Source organism: Sorex araneus, chromosome X, assembly GCF_027595985.1.
Source record: "Sorex araneus isolate mSorAra2 chromosome X, mSorAra2.pri, whole genome shotgun sequence".
NCBI lineage: Eukaryota > Metazoa > Chordata > Mammalia > Eulipotyphla > Soricidae > Sorex > Sorex araneus.
Genome location: NC_073313.1, coordinates 135826809 through 135843636, shown reverse-complemented (window position 1 = coordinate 135843636; position 16828 = coordinate 135826809). Strand labels below are relative to the sequence as shown.

The following is a 16828-nucleotide window of genomic DNA, read 5'->3' as shown; positions in this document are numbered from 1 at the left end:
TACCTGCATTGCAGACCACAACACCCTAAAGGAGAGAGCAAGTAAAAAGGGACTCTGCCTGCCACAGAGGCGGGGGCAGGGGGAATGTGAGAGGGATGCTGGGAACATTGGTGGTGGAGAATGGGTACTGGCGGAGGGATGGGTAATCAATCACTCTTTGACTGAAACGTAAGCATGAAAGTTTGTAAGTCTATGGACTCATGTGATGAAGAGAGGGTGACTCATACTACAAAGGACAGCTGCTCTGTCATTAGTTGTTTGCCCGGCCCTCAGATAAGTTTCTCTGATAGAAAGATTACTTCTGGTAAAAGTTCTAACTCAAGGGTAATTCCCACAATTTTCATTCTTCTCGGTGGTTGAGGTAGAGGCAAAAAGTTTCTTCTGAACCTGCAAGGTCTTGATTTAATCTTAGCTCAGAAAAATCCAGCTACCAAAGTGTCACATCTTAGTCACCTGGACACAAAGATGGCCTGCTCCGGGTGTGCCCTTGGCAGTTACGGCAGGGTACCTGATGCAGTCTCCGGGCCTGGGGGAGCAGGTGGCCGAGTGCTGGGACATGGGTTGGCCCTGTTTCCTCCTGGCCCTGACTGCCAGGAGGCAGGATATTGGGCCCCTTGATGGCCTCCACTTGTGGGCTCCCCTGTTGAGGTTTTGCAGGCCTTGGTCTGGGGTCACCTCACCAGAGGGGTGAGCTGAGCACCTTTATTGAGTTCCCCTTGGGTACCCCCCAGTCATTCAGCTCACCGTGACCCTCTGGGAAGGAAGACGTATCTCACGGTGACTCATTAAAAAAATAGCATTTTTTAAAAAATTTTAAATTTTTTAAATGAAATAAATAAACTGTCAAGAGCAGAAAAAACAAGGTGGAAGATCTCTTCCAAATCAATGAACATTACTAGTGTAACTGTAAACTTTTAACTATGGATTTTGTATTATATAAGAATATTGTATATTTGGCGGTCATAAAAATAGTACACCATGTATTGCACTTGCCTTGCTTGAGGGTAACACTGGTTCAACCCTCAGCACCACACATGGTACCCCAAATCCTACCAGGAGTGATTCCTGAGAATAAAGCAAGGAGTAAGCCCTGAGCAGAGCTTGTTGTGTCCCCTCCCCATGGCAAAAAAAATGGCAATTTTCAACAAGAAATCACAAGCATGCAAGTAAACATGACAATATACCACATTCACGGGGAAAAAGAAATAAACAAAAAACTGCACTTTGAATCAACTTCTTAAATACAAAGCCATGGATCTAAAAATAAGGAAACCAGAGTCCCCTCTCCCCAAGAACGACTTAGTGGGACCCGACATAACCCAAACCCTCTGCGGGTGATCCAGTAGGATCTGGCAGGACCCCTAGCCTTTACTCCAATCAACATCCCCTCAAAAAACCACAATAGTAGCTGTGGGAACAAGAAACAACAGAACCCTAATCACAGAGTAGCAGTAAATTCAGGTCAAAGAGGCAAGAGGCTCCACACAATTACACAGGAATACCACATTGAAAGGGAGTATCTTTCACAGTGAAAGAAGAGACCACCACCCATAGAGATCCCCCAGAGTCCTCCAGCCAGTGAGAAACAGCACAGAACCCAACCATGAAAAGTGAACAAGACCTGAGGTCTCAACCATGAATATCCACCTATTTAATTTCTTTGAAAAAGATTTCAGAAAGGAGAAGTTGAGGATATTTAATGAGCTCAAAGATACAATGGAATTGATAGCCAATAAAACAAAGGAGGATATGAAAGAAAAATGAGAAAAATGCAAGCAAAAATGTCAGAATTTAAAAAATTGGTAGGTGGAAGGAAAAACTCAATGGAAGGCCTCAACAGTAGAATAACCTGCAGCTAAGAACAGAGTCAGTGAGCCCAAGATGAGATGCAGAAACCCTCCAGGCAACAGAAGATGGAAAAAGAACTCAAAAGAAATGAACAGCAGACAAGAGAACTTTGAGATGAATTCAAGAGGAAGAACATAAGAATCATCAGAGTCCCAGAGGGCAGGAAGGCAACTCCGATGAGGAAGTAGCAGTCAAAGACATCATTGCTTATAAAACCCCAGATTCAGGAAGCCAGAAGGGTACTAGTTAAGAGACTCAAATAAAAAGCCTCCAAGCCATATCCTAATCAGAATGAGAAAAACCACAGATAGAGATACAATACTGAAGGCAGTAAAATCAAAGAAGAAACTACATACAAAGGCAGTCTCTAAGATTTACAACAGACCTGCAAATGAGACCTTCCAGGTCAAAGACAATGGTGGGATACAGTAAAACTAACTCAATGAAACCAAGGTCTCACTAAGAATTATTTACCAAGGCAGAGACTCTCATTCAGAATCGAAGAAATGATACACAACTACACAAGGGGAAAAAAAAAAGAAAATCAGGGCTGAAAAGACAGTATAGAATAGGGTAAGGTACTGGCTTCTGTTTCTTAGGTTTCTGTTTTAGGGTCACACCCAGCAGTGTTCAGGCCTTACTCCAAGCTATGCACTCAGGGATCACTCCAGGTGGGCTGGTGTACCATATAGGATGCCAAGGGTCAAATCTGGCTGAGCCATTTGCAAGGTAAATGCCCTAGCCACGGTATTCTATCATTCCATCATGTCACTTGCTTTTTGGGTCACACCCACAGATGCTCAGGGGTTACTCCTGGCTTTGCACTCAGGAATTACTCCTGGCAGTGCTTGGGGGGCCATATGGGATGCCGGGGATCAAACCCGGGTCAGCCGCGTGCAAGGCAAACACCCTACCCGCTGTGCTATCGCTCTGACCCGGCACTTGCTTGTTATATGGTCATGTTGCTGACCCTAGCTCAAATCCTGGTACCACATACACTTCCTTGAGCTACGTCAGGTGTCATTCATGAGCACAGAGCAGAACAGCCCCTGAGCACTATTGGCTGCGGGTAAACTTTTCCACCTCAAAAATAAAGAAAAGAAAATCAGTGTGTCCCAACAGGATAACAATATCCAAAAAAGAAATTCTAAAAAAGAACCAAGTTGGGGCTGGAGCAATAGTGCAGTGGGTAAGATGTTTGCATTGACTGTGACCAATCCTTGTTTGATGCCAGGCACACTCTATAGTCAGTACCCTGAGCCCACCAGTAAGCCCACCAGAAATGATCCTTGAGTACAGAGCCAGGAAAAACTAGCACTTCCAGGTGTGGACCCCCCAAAAAAAAGGAATCAAGTAAAATTTTGGAGCTGAGGGGCTGGAGAGAGAATACAGCAAATAAGGTGCTTGCCTTGCATACAGCCAACCTGGGTTTGATTCATGGCATGCCATAAGTTCACTGACTTATGGCATGAATCCTGAGCACAGAGCCAGGATAACTTCTGTGCATTGCCAGGTGTGGCAAAAAAAATTAGAGCTAAAAAAGTACAACATACATATAAAAGTAAGCATAGAGATTAAAACAATTTAGAAGAGGAAGAAGAATCAACAAAATAGCCCCATTCAGATTACCCTGCATGAGGATGGGAATGAATAAATGAATAATACATGATTATGTATTAATAAATGAATAATACTTGCAAATACTTGCAAAATACCACCAAACACACCAACTCATACACAGTGAGTCACAGAAAAATGCAGAATATTTGAATAGACAAAATTTCACAAATTTCATGAAATATGTGATTCTACACAACCCAGACACACATGGACTCCAAACAGGATAAAAATATCTAAAGATAAATAAGCTGTCGATAGACGAAAGAAGCTCAAAATTAACAAAAGTGACAATAGCCAGGGATATTGCACAACAATAGAGCCCTCATGTGTTAATCCCTCAGTTTCATTCCAACAAAACAAAATGAACCAAAAAAAAAGAAAAATGACAAGAAAAAGAAAATTATTCAGGGGGCATATAGGTCACTGTAAACTGGAGCTGGGCAAGATACGCTGCCTTGCAAGCATAAGGCCATGAGTTCAATCCCTGGAAACACTCAAAATCAAACAATTCCAGAACAAATATGAGAACCCCTGCCCACAGCAACCAACGAAACTAAAGGCTAGCATTACAACCAAGTTTGTGACCTCAGACAAGCATCACAAATAAGTGTGTTAAGTGGATGCATGCAATATAAACCCAGTCATGGCAAGAAATAAAATTAAATTAAACAATTCAGTGAACCGTATACATAGTATAGTGGATTAAGGCACTTGCCTTGTAATGAACCCTACACCATTCAATGTAGGCCCTGCAGTACATTCCTAAGCACTGCAGAGTGGCCTCCAAAAACTGCTAGGTGTAGGAGCCAGAGAGATAGTACAGTGGGTAAGTCACTTGCCTTCGCACGTGGCCTATCCAGGTTTAATCCCCAGCACTCCATACAGTCCCAGAGCCTGCCAAGAGTGATCCCTAACCCCTGAGCACCGCCGGGAATAACCTCCCCTAAAAAGAAAACTGCTAGGTATAGCCCAACTTCCCCCCAAAAGTATTTAAACTGTTAAGGAACATGTAGAAAAATTTAATCAATTAAGTATAAAACTTGAACAATAAAAAACAATAAATGCCACTCTAAATGCTTAAAACATCTTAGTTAGGGCTAGGAATGTGGCTCAATGGAAAGCTCATGCTTTGCCTGCACAAGGCCCTGGGTCAAAAAACTAACAAATGGAATTAATTCTTTGTTTGTTTTGTTTCGGGGTCACATCTGACAATGCTCAGGGGTTACTTCTGGCTTTGTCCTTAGGAATCACTACTGGCTGTAGTCGAGAGAGAATATGGGATACCAGGGATTGAACTCAGGTCAGCGGTTGCATGCAAGGCAAGCACCCTACCCTCTGGTACTATCTCTCCAACCCCTTAAATGGAGTGAATTCTATGTTCACAAAATAAAAGACAATATTGCTAGGAGAGCAGTAATTCCCAAAATTATTTTTACATTCAAGATAATACCTACCAAAATTTTAAGAGCCATTATTGAAGAAGTGGAAAACTCTGGGGATGGGAATATGGCTCAGTGGTAGAGCACAGAACTTTCATGCATGAGGTCCATGCATGGCCCCAGAATCCAAAAAAATAAGACAAGTAAAAATTAATCCCAAAATTCATAAGGAAATTAAAGGAAGCCCAAATTCACACACTAATTATAAAGAAACAAGATGAAATTCTGACTCCACAGTTCCTTTCTTCAGTTGGTTTTGGAGCCACACTGGGGGTGTTCAGGACTTACTCCTAGCCTGTGCTCAAAGATTACTTCTGGCAAGGCTCATGGGACCATATGCGTTGTAAGGGATTGAACCAGGTTAGCCTCCTACAAGGCAAGTGCCCTGCTGCTGTACTACTCTCTGGCCCCCTGGACTTCCCATTTTCAATACTTGCTATAATAAAGTAAGTGCTCAAACAAAATGGTACTGGCATAAACATACACACATATACACACGTGCATATACACAAACAATAGAAAAGAAAGCCCAAAAATAAACTCACATGTTTATGGTCAACTGATATTGTACAAGAATGCCAAGAACACTGAATGGGGAAAGATCTCAAAACCTATGATCATGGGGCTGGAGTGATAGCACAGCAGGTAGGGCGTTTGTCTTGCACATGGCCAACCCGGGTTCAATTCCCAGCATCCCATATGGTCCCCTGAGCACTGCCAGGAGTAATTCCTGAGGGCAAAGTCAGAAGTGACCCCTGTGCATTGCCAGGTGACCCAAAAAGAGAAAAAAAAACCAAAAACATAGGATCGTGAGAACCATAGACATCCAATGCAAATGAATAAAGTTGGCTATCCCAAAATATTTATAGCCATTCTATGAAATTCCAATGATATTCCTCAAGGACATAGCGCAACTACTGAATTTGTACAGTCACAAAATTCCCTGAAGAGTCAAAATAATTGTGAGGGGGAAAAAGAATATAGAAGACACTGCACTTAATAATACTTTAAACATATGCTGGAGTGGCAGTACAATGGTTAGTTAGGGCACTTGCATTGCACATGGCTGACCTTTGTCCAATTCCCAGTATCCCATATGGTCCCCCAAACCCTGCCAGGAGAGATCCCTAAGCACAGAACCAGGAGTAAAGCCTGAGCACTACTGGGTGTGAGCTAAAAACCTAAAATAATAATAATACTTTAAACAATAGTTTAAAACTACAAAAATCGGGGCTGGAGCAATAGCACAGCGGGTAGGGCGTTTGCCTTGCACGCGGCCGACCCGGGTTCGATTCCCAGCATACCATATGGTCCCCTGAGCACCTCCAGGGGTAATTCCTGAGTGCAGAGCCAGGAGTAACCCCTGTGCATCGCCGGGTGTGATCCAAAAAGCAAAAAAAAAAAAAAAAACAAACTACAAAAATCAAAACAGGATAACGTGGAAAGATTCAATCATTAATATCAATATAGTAAGAACTGAGAGTCTAGCCATAAATCCTCAGTTAATTTATTACAAAGGAGTTAGTTGCAGTAAGTGAAGAAAGGTAAAACTTCAATAGTGCTTGGAAAACCGCACAGCCACATGCAAAAAAACAAACTCATTCCTATCTCAACATCATAAACAAAATGGATCAAAGACCTTGATATGAGTTCTAAATCCATAAAATATATCAAAAAAATTAGATAGGAGTATCAATTATAATAACCTCAGATGAATCTTCAGTGAGGCCAGAGCAATAGTACAGCGGGTAGGGCATTTGCCTTGCACACAGCCAACCCAGGTTCCATCCCTTGCATCCCATACAGTCCTAAGTCTGCCAGGAGTGGTCCCTGAACATAGAGCCAGAAATAAGTCCTGAGCACTGTGCCAGCTATGTCCCATAGCCAAAAATATATATCCTTAAATGATTATGATCCTTATCTTCAATGATTCTACTCCACTGGCAAAGAAAATGAAAATAAACAAATAGGACGGCATCGAATTCAGTAGTTTCTGTGGTGCAAAAGGAATAATGGGTAAAATTAAGGCACCCCACTAAATGGGAGAATATTTGCACAAGATAAAGAATACTTGCACATCACATAAAGAACTAATATCAAAGATATATAAAGCACTCATAAACTCAACAACAAAAGATAAACATATCCATTAAAAATGGGGAGACATGAAATACCATTAACAGTATTGTAAGTAACGGTGCCTAAAATAATTTTTAAATGGAGGTAAGATTCAAAAAAGCTAAATACAGTAATAAAATAAAACTGGGGAGATACCCAGTTTGATCCCTGGTACCACCTATGGTCCCCTAAGCACTGCCAGGAATAATCCTTTAGCACAATCAGACACAAACTGTGGGCATTATGGGTGTGCATCCCCCCAAAAAAGAGTAAGAAATGTGCTGGAGGGGCTGGAGCGATAGCACAGCGGGTAGGGCGTTTGCCTTGCACGCGGCCGACCCGGGTTCGATTCCCAGCATCCCATATGGTCCCCTGAGCACCGCCAGGGATAAATTCCTGAGTGCAGAGTCAGGAGTAACCCCTGTGCAGAGCCAGGTGTGACCCAAAAAGCAAAAAAAAATGTGCTGGAGTTATTTACAACAGGTAAGGCACTTGCTTTGCACTTGGCTGACCCAAGTTCAATCGCCGGTATCCCTTATGGTTCCGCTACACCCATCAGGAATGATCCATGAGCACCAAGTCAGGGGTAAATTCTGAACAATGCTAGATGTAGCCCAAAAATAAAATAAAGAAAAGAAAGAAATTGTGATGTACACACACAATAAAATGACTGCTAGCTATAAGACTGTAGTGAAGGGTCTTGGATACTTCAGTGGTAGAGTAATTCTGTACACCATAAACATTAACAGTACCACAATGATATGATCTCAAATACACTAAATAGATAACAAATTGTAGGAAAGGATGTAATCTTCCCCCTTTGCTACACACTGGATGGAACTAAAGTGTCATGTTAAGCAAAGTCAAAAGGAAAAGGACAAATGCCAGATGATTCCACTCATATGAAATATAAAGAAACACACTAAGGAGGCGGGGTGAAGAGATAGTACAGTAGTTAGGGTATTTGCCTTACACATGGCTGACCCAAATTCAGTCCCCAAACACTACAGGGAATGAACCTAGGGATGGGAGAAGTGGAGGAGGGGAGGTGGAGGAAAAGAAACAGACACAGAAGCAGCAATACAAGAGAATAGAGAGTAACCAATAAAACAAACCTTTGGACTGATAACAAAACTGAATTATACAAGCAAGGAAGGGGATGTGGGGAGACTGGGAAGGGTGGGAAGTACTGCAACAGACAAAAAGACAACAGCGGTGAAGGGTTTTTGGCACTTTGGTGATGGTGAAGTTGCAGTAATTCTACACCAAAAGTATAAGAATCTACACTGTTTTGAACCATGTTGCCTTTTTACTACAGTTTAGGCAACCTGGTTACAATAGTACTAAAGTTTATGGTACTGATATATAAAGTTGTCTACCGCTGTCCCTATGTAACCTGTAGTCCAGTCTTCATTCCCTGCCCCTCCCCACACTGCTTGGTAATCAGTTCGGTAATCCAAAGTCAAGGGTTTATGACTGTTCCATACCACGTCCTTGTTGTGTCTCTCTATATTCCACAGATAAGTGAAATCATCTGAGATGTCTTGCCTCCGACTAACATCACTTAACATGATACCCTCCAGTTCCATCCGTGTTTCAGTGAATTGCATTTCACCTTTTCTTAGAGCTGCATAGTAGCCCATCGCATCTATATATCACAACTTCTTTATACATATATCAATCGTTACACATTTGGCTTGTTTACATATATTGGCTACTATATTAAGCACTATAATGTGCTTAATTGTGCATATATGTTTTCTAATTAACATCTTTGTGTTTTGGGAGTAGATGCCAAGAAGTGGAATTGCTGGGTCACATGGCAATCCCATTCTTACTTTGAGAACTTTTCATACTATTTTACATACAGGCTGAATCACAAGCGTTCTCACCAAGAGTAAATAAGGATTCCTTTTTCACAATATCCACAACAACAATGGTTCTTTCCAGACACTTTTTTGGTGGGGAGGACATACCCAGTGATGCTCAGGGATTACTTCTGGCTATGCATTCAGGGATCACTCTGGGATCAGACAACCAAATGGGGTGCCAAGGGTGCCAGGATGTCCACATGCAAGGCAAGTGCCCTAATCACTGTAGTATCTCTCCAGCCATTTCTAGACTGTTTTGATATATGCCATTCTCACTAATGTGAGGGGATATCTTATTGTTGCTGTTATTTGCATTTTCCTGATAAGTAACAAACACGTTTTCATATGCCTACTGGCCATATATGTTTTTCTTTGGCAAAATTTCTGTTCATTTTCTCTCCCCATTTTTATGGGATTATTTGGTTTTTGGCTGCTAAACTCTGAGGATTTTATACATACTGAATATTAACCCTTTGTCTGCTATATTGTGTGCAAATATTTTCTGCCATTATCCTATTACTTTAGCCCATGTTCCTTCAGACACGCAAAAACATTTTTGTTTGATGTAGTTCCATTTATTTGTTTTGTTATCTTTGCCACTGGAATAAAACCTTTGAAGAAGCCTCTAATATTCATTATTGACTAGATTTCCCTATGTCTATTGTCAAGTGTATTTCAGTATTTTATGGAACCATGGTACTCTGCTAATAAAAAAAGAGGCTGGAGAGAGGACACACCAGGTAAGGCAAATGTCTGGCAGCAAATATGATCCTCTGATAACCTCCAAGAGTGATACCTGAGCCAAGCCAGAAGTCCTGAACATCAATGTATGCCCTTAAAATCAATAAAAACAACAACAGTAATAATAACAAATGAAGTGGGACGGTCATCACAGACCACATACAAATGTTATTCCAAATAGATTAAAGACGTAAATACCTAATAATAAAATTCTTAGAAGAGAGAAATCTTCATGGCTTTAGATTTGTTAATGACTTTTTAGATGCCACAAAACACCTAAAACAAAGAGAAAAATTAGATTAACCCGAACATCATCAAAATTAAATACTTTCATGCATCAAATGACAACCAAAAGAGTGAAAAAACAGAAACCACGAAGTTGACTTAAAGGGCTGAAACAAATGCTTTGCATGCAATAGCCCCAGGTTCAATCCCCAGCACCACATAGTCCCCAGAACAACCATCCCCTAAGCACAGGTCAGAAATAGTCCTTAACTTCCAGTGAGTGGAACCTAAAAGAGTGAAAATGAAAATATTTTAAAAACCACATATCCAATAGAGGTTAATAGCCAGAACTTACAAATGACTCCTACAAGTAAACAAAAAATTTCATCAGGGAGATATCTCAAAGGAGGGTCTTGGATACCTTAGTGGTAGTAGTAGAGTAATTCTGTACACCATAAACATTAACACTACCACTATGATATGACCTCAAATACATTAAATAGATAACAAATTGTAAGAAAAGACGTAATCTTCCCCTTTGCTACAAACTGGATGAAACTAAAGTGTCATGTTAAGCAAAGTCAAAAGGAAAAGGACAAATGCCAGATGATTCCACTCATGCAAATAGCTCAGGTTCTTGATCCCTGGCAATGCATGTTCTCCCATGCACCAAACTCGAAGTGACTCCTGAGCACAAATGTGTATTATACAAAAATAAAAGCAAGGATTTTTTTTAATTAGGTAAAATATTTCAGCAGGCATTTGTCTTAAAAGAGAAATAATTAGCCAATAAACACATGGAAAGATACTCTATGTCATTAGCCATTATGGAAACACAAATCAAAACCGTAAGGAGGTTAACGTTTCACATCCATTAGAAAAAAGAAACCATAATAATGGAATGTAAATTGATGCAGCCTGTAAGGAAAATATAGGGTTCCTTATAAGATGAAAGGGAGGCATGGGGCCAGAAAGATAGTAAAATAGCTAAGTTCTTTGCCTCGCATACTCCAACCCTAGCTGGATCTCTGGAATCCCATATGGTTCCCCGAGCACCAACAGGAGAGAGTCCTGAGTGCAGAACCAGGAGTAACCCCTGAGCAACTCCAGGTTTGGAAAAAAAGCACAAAACATAAAAATTAAAAGGGGGCATGCTCTCGAGCAACAGTACAGCAAGTAGAACATTTGCCTTGTATGCAGCTGACCCAGGTTTGATTCCCAACATGCCATATGGTTCCCTAAGACTGCCAGGAAAGATACCTGAGTGGAGAACCAGGAATAAACACTGACACTGTCAGGTATAGCATAAAAAATAAAAGCAATATTAGAAGTCGGGGAAACTCGGGGCTAGAGAGGCAGTACAGCATGTAGGACACTTGCCTTGCACACAACTGACCAGGTCTTAATCCATATGGTCTTCAGAGGACTGCAAGGAGTGATCCCTGAGAGCAGAACCGGAATAAGCACTGAACACCTCTGGGTGTGAACCGCCAAAAAAATAGGGGCCAGAACAATAGTACAGCAGGTAGTGTGAACTCAGGTAGGGCGCCGTGCACATGGTCAACCCAGGTTCGACCCCCAGCATCGCATATGGTCTCCTGATCACTACCAGGAGTGCTTCCTCAGTGCAGAACCAGGAGAACCCCTCAGCATTGCTGGGTATGAAACAAAAATAAAATACAAAGGAAACCCAAGAGACAGTACAGCAGGTAAGAAAGTAAACTGGCCCTTGCATTGCACACCACCAACACAGGTTCCATCCCTGGCACCCCCATAGGGTCTCCCAAGCCCTCCAGGAATGATACTTAGTACAGAGTCAGGAGTCAGTACTAATGATACTTAGTCACAGAGTCAGAAGCCCTGAGCACAGCCAGGTGTGGCCCAAAAAAACTAATAAAAGAAAATGAAATAACAATTAGGGTGCCGGAGTGAAAGTACAATATAGATGTCATGCAAGCAGCTGACCAGATGTTTGACTTCCAGCACTGCACATAGTTCCCCAAGCCACACCAGTGGATAATGAACCAGGGGTATATACGTAATGGTTTATTTTAAGACCACTATTGTACTTTAATCCCATGACCTTACCTCCACTGCTTCTCATCTGTCTCTTCATCCCCTCCCCTTCACTTCCGCCCCTCCCCTCCACTCTTTTTTCCTTCTCCTCCCTATACTCTGTGTCCAAGGTTGACCTGGGGATCCCCACTGTAAAACATTGCATTTCCTCATCTAGTTACTCTAAATACCACATGGAATGATGAAATCACACAATTTGTTCTAACGTGGATAGACCTAGAGAATTTTACCTTAAGTAAATGACAAAGTCAAACAAAAGATGTTCTCATTAATCTGTGGTATACAGAGTAATATAGTAGGTAGTAAAGGTAGGCAAAATTACTCCCAAAAGAGAGAAATGATATAAAGAAGCAAGATGAGGAGGTCTGGGGGGCCAGAACGATACCACAGTGGGTAGGGTGTTTGCTTTGCATGCGGCTGACCCACGTTTGATCCCTGACATCCCATGTGGTCCCCCAAACACTGCCAGCAGTAATTCCTGAGTGTGAAGCAAAGAGTAACCCCTGAGCATCATTGGGTGTGACCCAAAAAGTAAAAAAAAAAAAGATGAGATCTGAAAGTAATACAGTGGCAAGGGTAAGAGGTCAAGTTTCTATATATGTCTAAACCACGAAATTCAACACTTCCATAAGCATGGGACCCATACTACATTTAAACTTAAAAATGGGGAAGGGGACAAAGTGATAGTACAGCAGGGAGGGCATTTGCCTTGCACATGGACAACCCAAGTTTGATCCCCGGCACCCCATATAGTCCCCCGAGCACCGCCAGGAGTAATTTATGATGCAGAGTCAGGAGTAACCCCTGAGCATTGCCAGGTGTGACCTAAAAAGCCAAAAAACATGTATAGGGGCCAGAAAGATAGGACTGTGTATAGGGTGCTTGCCTTTCACTTGTCAGGTTTAATATCCAGTGCTATACATGGTCCCTAGAGCCCTCTAAAAATGATGCCCAAGCACAGGGCCAGGAGAAAACCTTGAATATGGCCAGGTGTGGCCTAAAAACCAAATATCAAAACCAAATATTTAACCCATATCAAGCACAACTTTAAAAAAAAGATGTGCACACACAGATAGGAACTGTGACCTCTTGTAAGTATGTGTGATCTCCACAATAATCCCTGATGGACAACCCAACCAGAATTTGTGCCTCAACTAACAGTGCTCACCTCGGTGAGCACATATGCAAGCATCACAATTACAGAAGTACAAACTTATAAACCAAACTTGGAGAAATATAGCACTTGCCTTGCAAACAGCCAACCCTGATTTGATACCCAACAGCAAACATGGTGCCAAGCCCTATACACAAAGTGATCCCTGTACAAAAAGCCAGGAGTAAGCACCGAACACTGCTGGTTGTGTTCCCCCACAAAAAGATCTCTGTATTATGGACTTGAGAGTTGGTTCAAAAGGCTGGAACATATGCTTTCCATTTGGGAGCCCCAATTTCAATCACTAACACTGCATGGTACGGCAAGCACCATCAGGAACAACCCACACACAATACTTGGTGTGGTTCCCCCAGACCCCACCAAAAATTGTAAATTGACCTTACTCCAAATAAAGAATACTAATATATAAACATTCCTTTGCTCTAGGTGTTAATCCTCACATCTAGAGTTCTCCCTCAATCATGTGAAAACTGTACCTAAAGCAAGGTAAGATTGGTGCCAGTACCAACCCCTGGCACCACACAGTTGCCCAGCACCTCTGGGTGAAATCCCTGAGCACAACCCACAAACACCCATGTGATCAAAACATTCAACACACCCCAAAAAACTGTACCTGGGGGCCAGAGAGATCATATAGGAGGAAAGGCACTTGCTTTGCATGCAGCCAACTCCTAGCACCAGATAAGGTTCTCTATTCACCACCAGGGATCAGTCCTGAGCAGAGCGAGGCACAGTATCTGAGCACCATCAGCTGACCTAATGCATGTTTTGTATGCTAGAAGTCTGAGTTCAATCCCTAGCACCCTGAGTAGCACTGTGTCTCCAGAACACAGAGCTGTAAGGAGCCCCTGAGTAGCCTGAATACAAAAGAAAAAAACTGTACCTTGGGGTCAGAGATGTAGTACAGCAGGTATGGTGCTGACCCTGCACATAGCCAAACTAGGTTCAATCCCCAGCACTACATATTATACCCCAAGCACCACCAGGAATGATCACTGAGAACAGTTAAGAGTAAGACCTGAGAACAGTGAAGTGTGCCCCCAAAAGAACTGTTCCTCTAAGTGTCAGATTCAAAAGTTATTTCTTTATAAAGCCTATTCAGGTCATATCAGAAATGTCTTCCTACTCTGAACTCCCATAACACCTTAAGTTTCCAATTACTGCAACATCATCACTTTGTAGCCTGCTTCAGAATTACTTGTGTCCGTATCTTATTTCCTGTCTATGCTTACTTCCTTGAGCCATACTAAAAGTTTTACCTAAACTGCCACTTTTCACAACCAACCCTTAACCGGTAACTCATCTTCAAGACTCAATATAGATCCATCTCTTGTGCTAAATTTTCCTAAATATGCCCCCAAACTCGAACTTCCTTTCTTTCCGATCCATTTTTAAATCTTTTTTAAATTTATAAAGTAGTTCACAATATTTGATCACATTTAATATTCGAACACCAATCCCACCACCATTCTACCTTCTCGCCACCATATTTAGGATGTTTCCATCCTGGACCCCAACCCCTGCCCAAAGCAGAACTGAAAAGAATTATTTTGTATTGTTTGTTATGAAAAACCGCTGAAAATGCTCCAAAAGATTCCTTAGAATGTGAAGATTGTTGTATTTCACCCAGGGGCCATTAAGCCCTTCTATAAGAGATCACTAACATGTTGTTAAAGGTTGAGCCTTGTGTTATGTGTGTGTGTGAAAATATTTCCCCCTAAGATTGGTTGCTTCCTATTTTAAACTCCATCGAATGTGGTGCGGTACTGTTGGAGTATGGGTGGTGTGAGTTTTGAGTTGTCACACAGCCACAAACGCGGCTGCGCAATCCAGGAATAGGTTCAGTCGTGGGTGAGGCTCAGCCTGAGCGTGTGGAGAGCGGCGATGAGCATGGCAGCAGTTGAGTTCTAGAGGTTTTTGACTGTTGGGGCTGGGTCCCTTGGCAGGGAGGGGTCTCACCCACCCCCCTCCGGGGTGCCCCGAGTGAAACAGCCTGGCGCAGTGTAAGGACGCATGGTTATGGCAAGTGTCATGTTATGCTCCCTTTCCAAGAGAGAAGGACATGAAATCTGGATGGTGGCCAATGACGAGATTATCTGGCGCCAGCCAAAGGTGGCTTATGGGCATGACTGCTGAGTTGCCAGAAGCAGGGGGCTACGGGCAGAGGATTCTGGTTCCCAATTCCATTGAAACCAGATTTTCAGTCACAAAGTCCCGCATACCTGGGTTTTCTTCGGATTCACTCATGCGTGAGGCTCAGCCCAAGCATGGAAATAGTGGTAAAGTATATACCTTCACAGTAGCAACCCTTTGCAATAGCTTATTTGGGATACACCTGGCGGTGGTCAGGGCTTACTCCGTGGCTCTGCACTCAGTGATCATTACTGGTGAGGTTTAAGGGACTGTGATGCTGGGACTAAACACAAGAAGGCCATATGGAAGAAAAGCACCTTATCCATTCTAATATCACTCTAGCCACCCAAACTATGTATGTTTTAAGGCAAAAAAAAGACATGCGTCCACAGAATACAGAAACATCCCCATTGACCCCAAAGAAAATGTAATCAGGGTTTTATTATTACTTAAAACAAGAAAAAGAGAAGCTAGAGAGATAGTACAAGAGTAGGGCACCTGCCTTACATGCAGTCAACTGGGGTTCAACCCCTGGCATCCCATAAGGTCCCCCTGAGTACTGCCAGGAGTGATCACTGAGCACAGAACAGTGTCAGGAATAAACCCTGAGCTCGGTTGGGTGTGGTACAAAAACCAAAAGAACAAAAACAAGGAAAGTAGAGCCAGAGAAATAGTACAATGGGTAGGATGCTTGTCTTGTGCAAAGCTGACCCAGGTTTAATCCCTAGCACTCCCTATAATCCCCTGAGCACCATGCCATGAGTGATCCTTAAGGCAGGAGTAAGCCTTGAGCAATATCAGATGCAGCCCAAGCGCCAAAATAAATACAAAAAAGGCAGTCTGGAGTCCAGGGAAAGATAGCTCAGTGAGCTAGAATGCACACTTTGCAGGCATGAGGACTGGATTAGAACCCCCACACAGCAAAATTCCCCTACCATCCCTAGAAGCAATCCCTAAACTAAGAAGTAACCCCCAGTCACTGCTTGGTGTTTATCCCAAAGACCCCCTCCATTCCACTCAAATAAGGCAGGAGTTTGTTATGTGCAAGTCTCATAGAGCTATTCATATATTCTTTATTTTTTTTAATATCCATGAGATAGACCATTACAAAGCTGTTCATGATTGAGTTTAGTCATATAATGATTCAACACCCATCCTTCCACCAGTGTACATTTCCCATCACCAATGTCCACTGATACCCTCCCACAATCCTCCAACACCACACCCCCAGAAGGCATGTAATGCAGACCAATTTTCTTCTTTTTCTCTCTCCACCTGTGCATTATGGTTTGCAATACAGGTACAAAAAGGTCATCGTGTTTGTTCAGGGCATTCAGTGTTGTTAATCAAGAAGGAAAGGCTGGAGCAGCTTTTTTAACTGGGTGGAAGCTTTGGAGTATGGGCATGACTGCCCAGGCTTCCGATGAGGGGAGGCAGCCCATCCTGAGACCAAGAAAGCCTGGAGATTTCAGTCACACAACCTGCATATACAAATTTTCAACAGGTTAATATCTTGGTGAGGTTTGTCCAGAGGTGATTTTGGGAGTAAGAGGCTGTCAGGGGCTCTGCATGAGTGGCACCAA

The 16828-nt window shown here is 42.4% G+C and overlaps 1 protein-coding gene across 6 annotated transcripts in view; it reads right to left on the bottom strand.

Annotated features, from left to right (window-relative positions):
• Positions 1–16828, bottom strand: part of ATRX (ATRX chromatin remodeler) — a 206638-nt gene that overhangs the window by 177753 nt on the left and 12057 nt on the right. For 2 of the 6 annotated variants that reach the window (XM_055119818.1, XM_055119816.1), the window contains exon 2: positions 9836–9913. The exons of the other annotated variants lie outside the window; for them this stretch is intronic. The gene's annotated coding sequence lies outside the window, so the exon portion shown is untranslated. The remainder of the gene's footprint in view (positions 1–9835; positions 9914–16828) is intronic. 6 annotated transcript variants of the gene reach the window in all.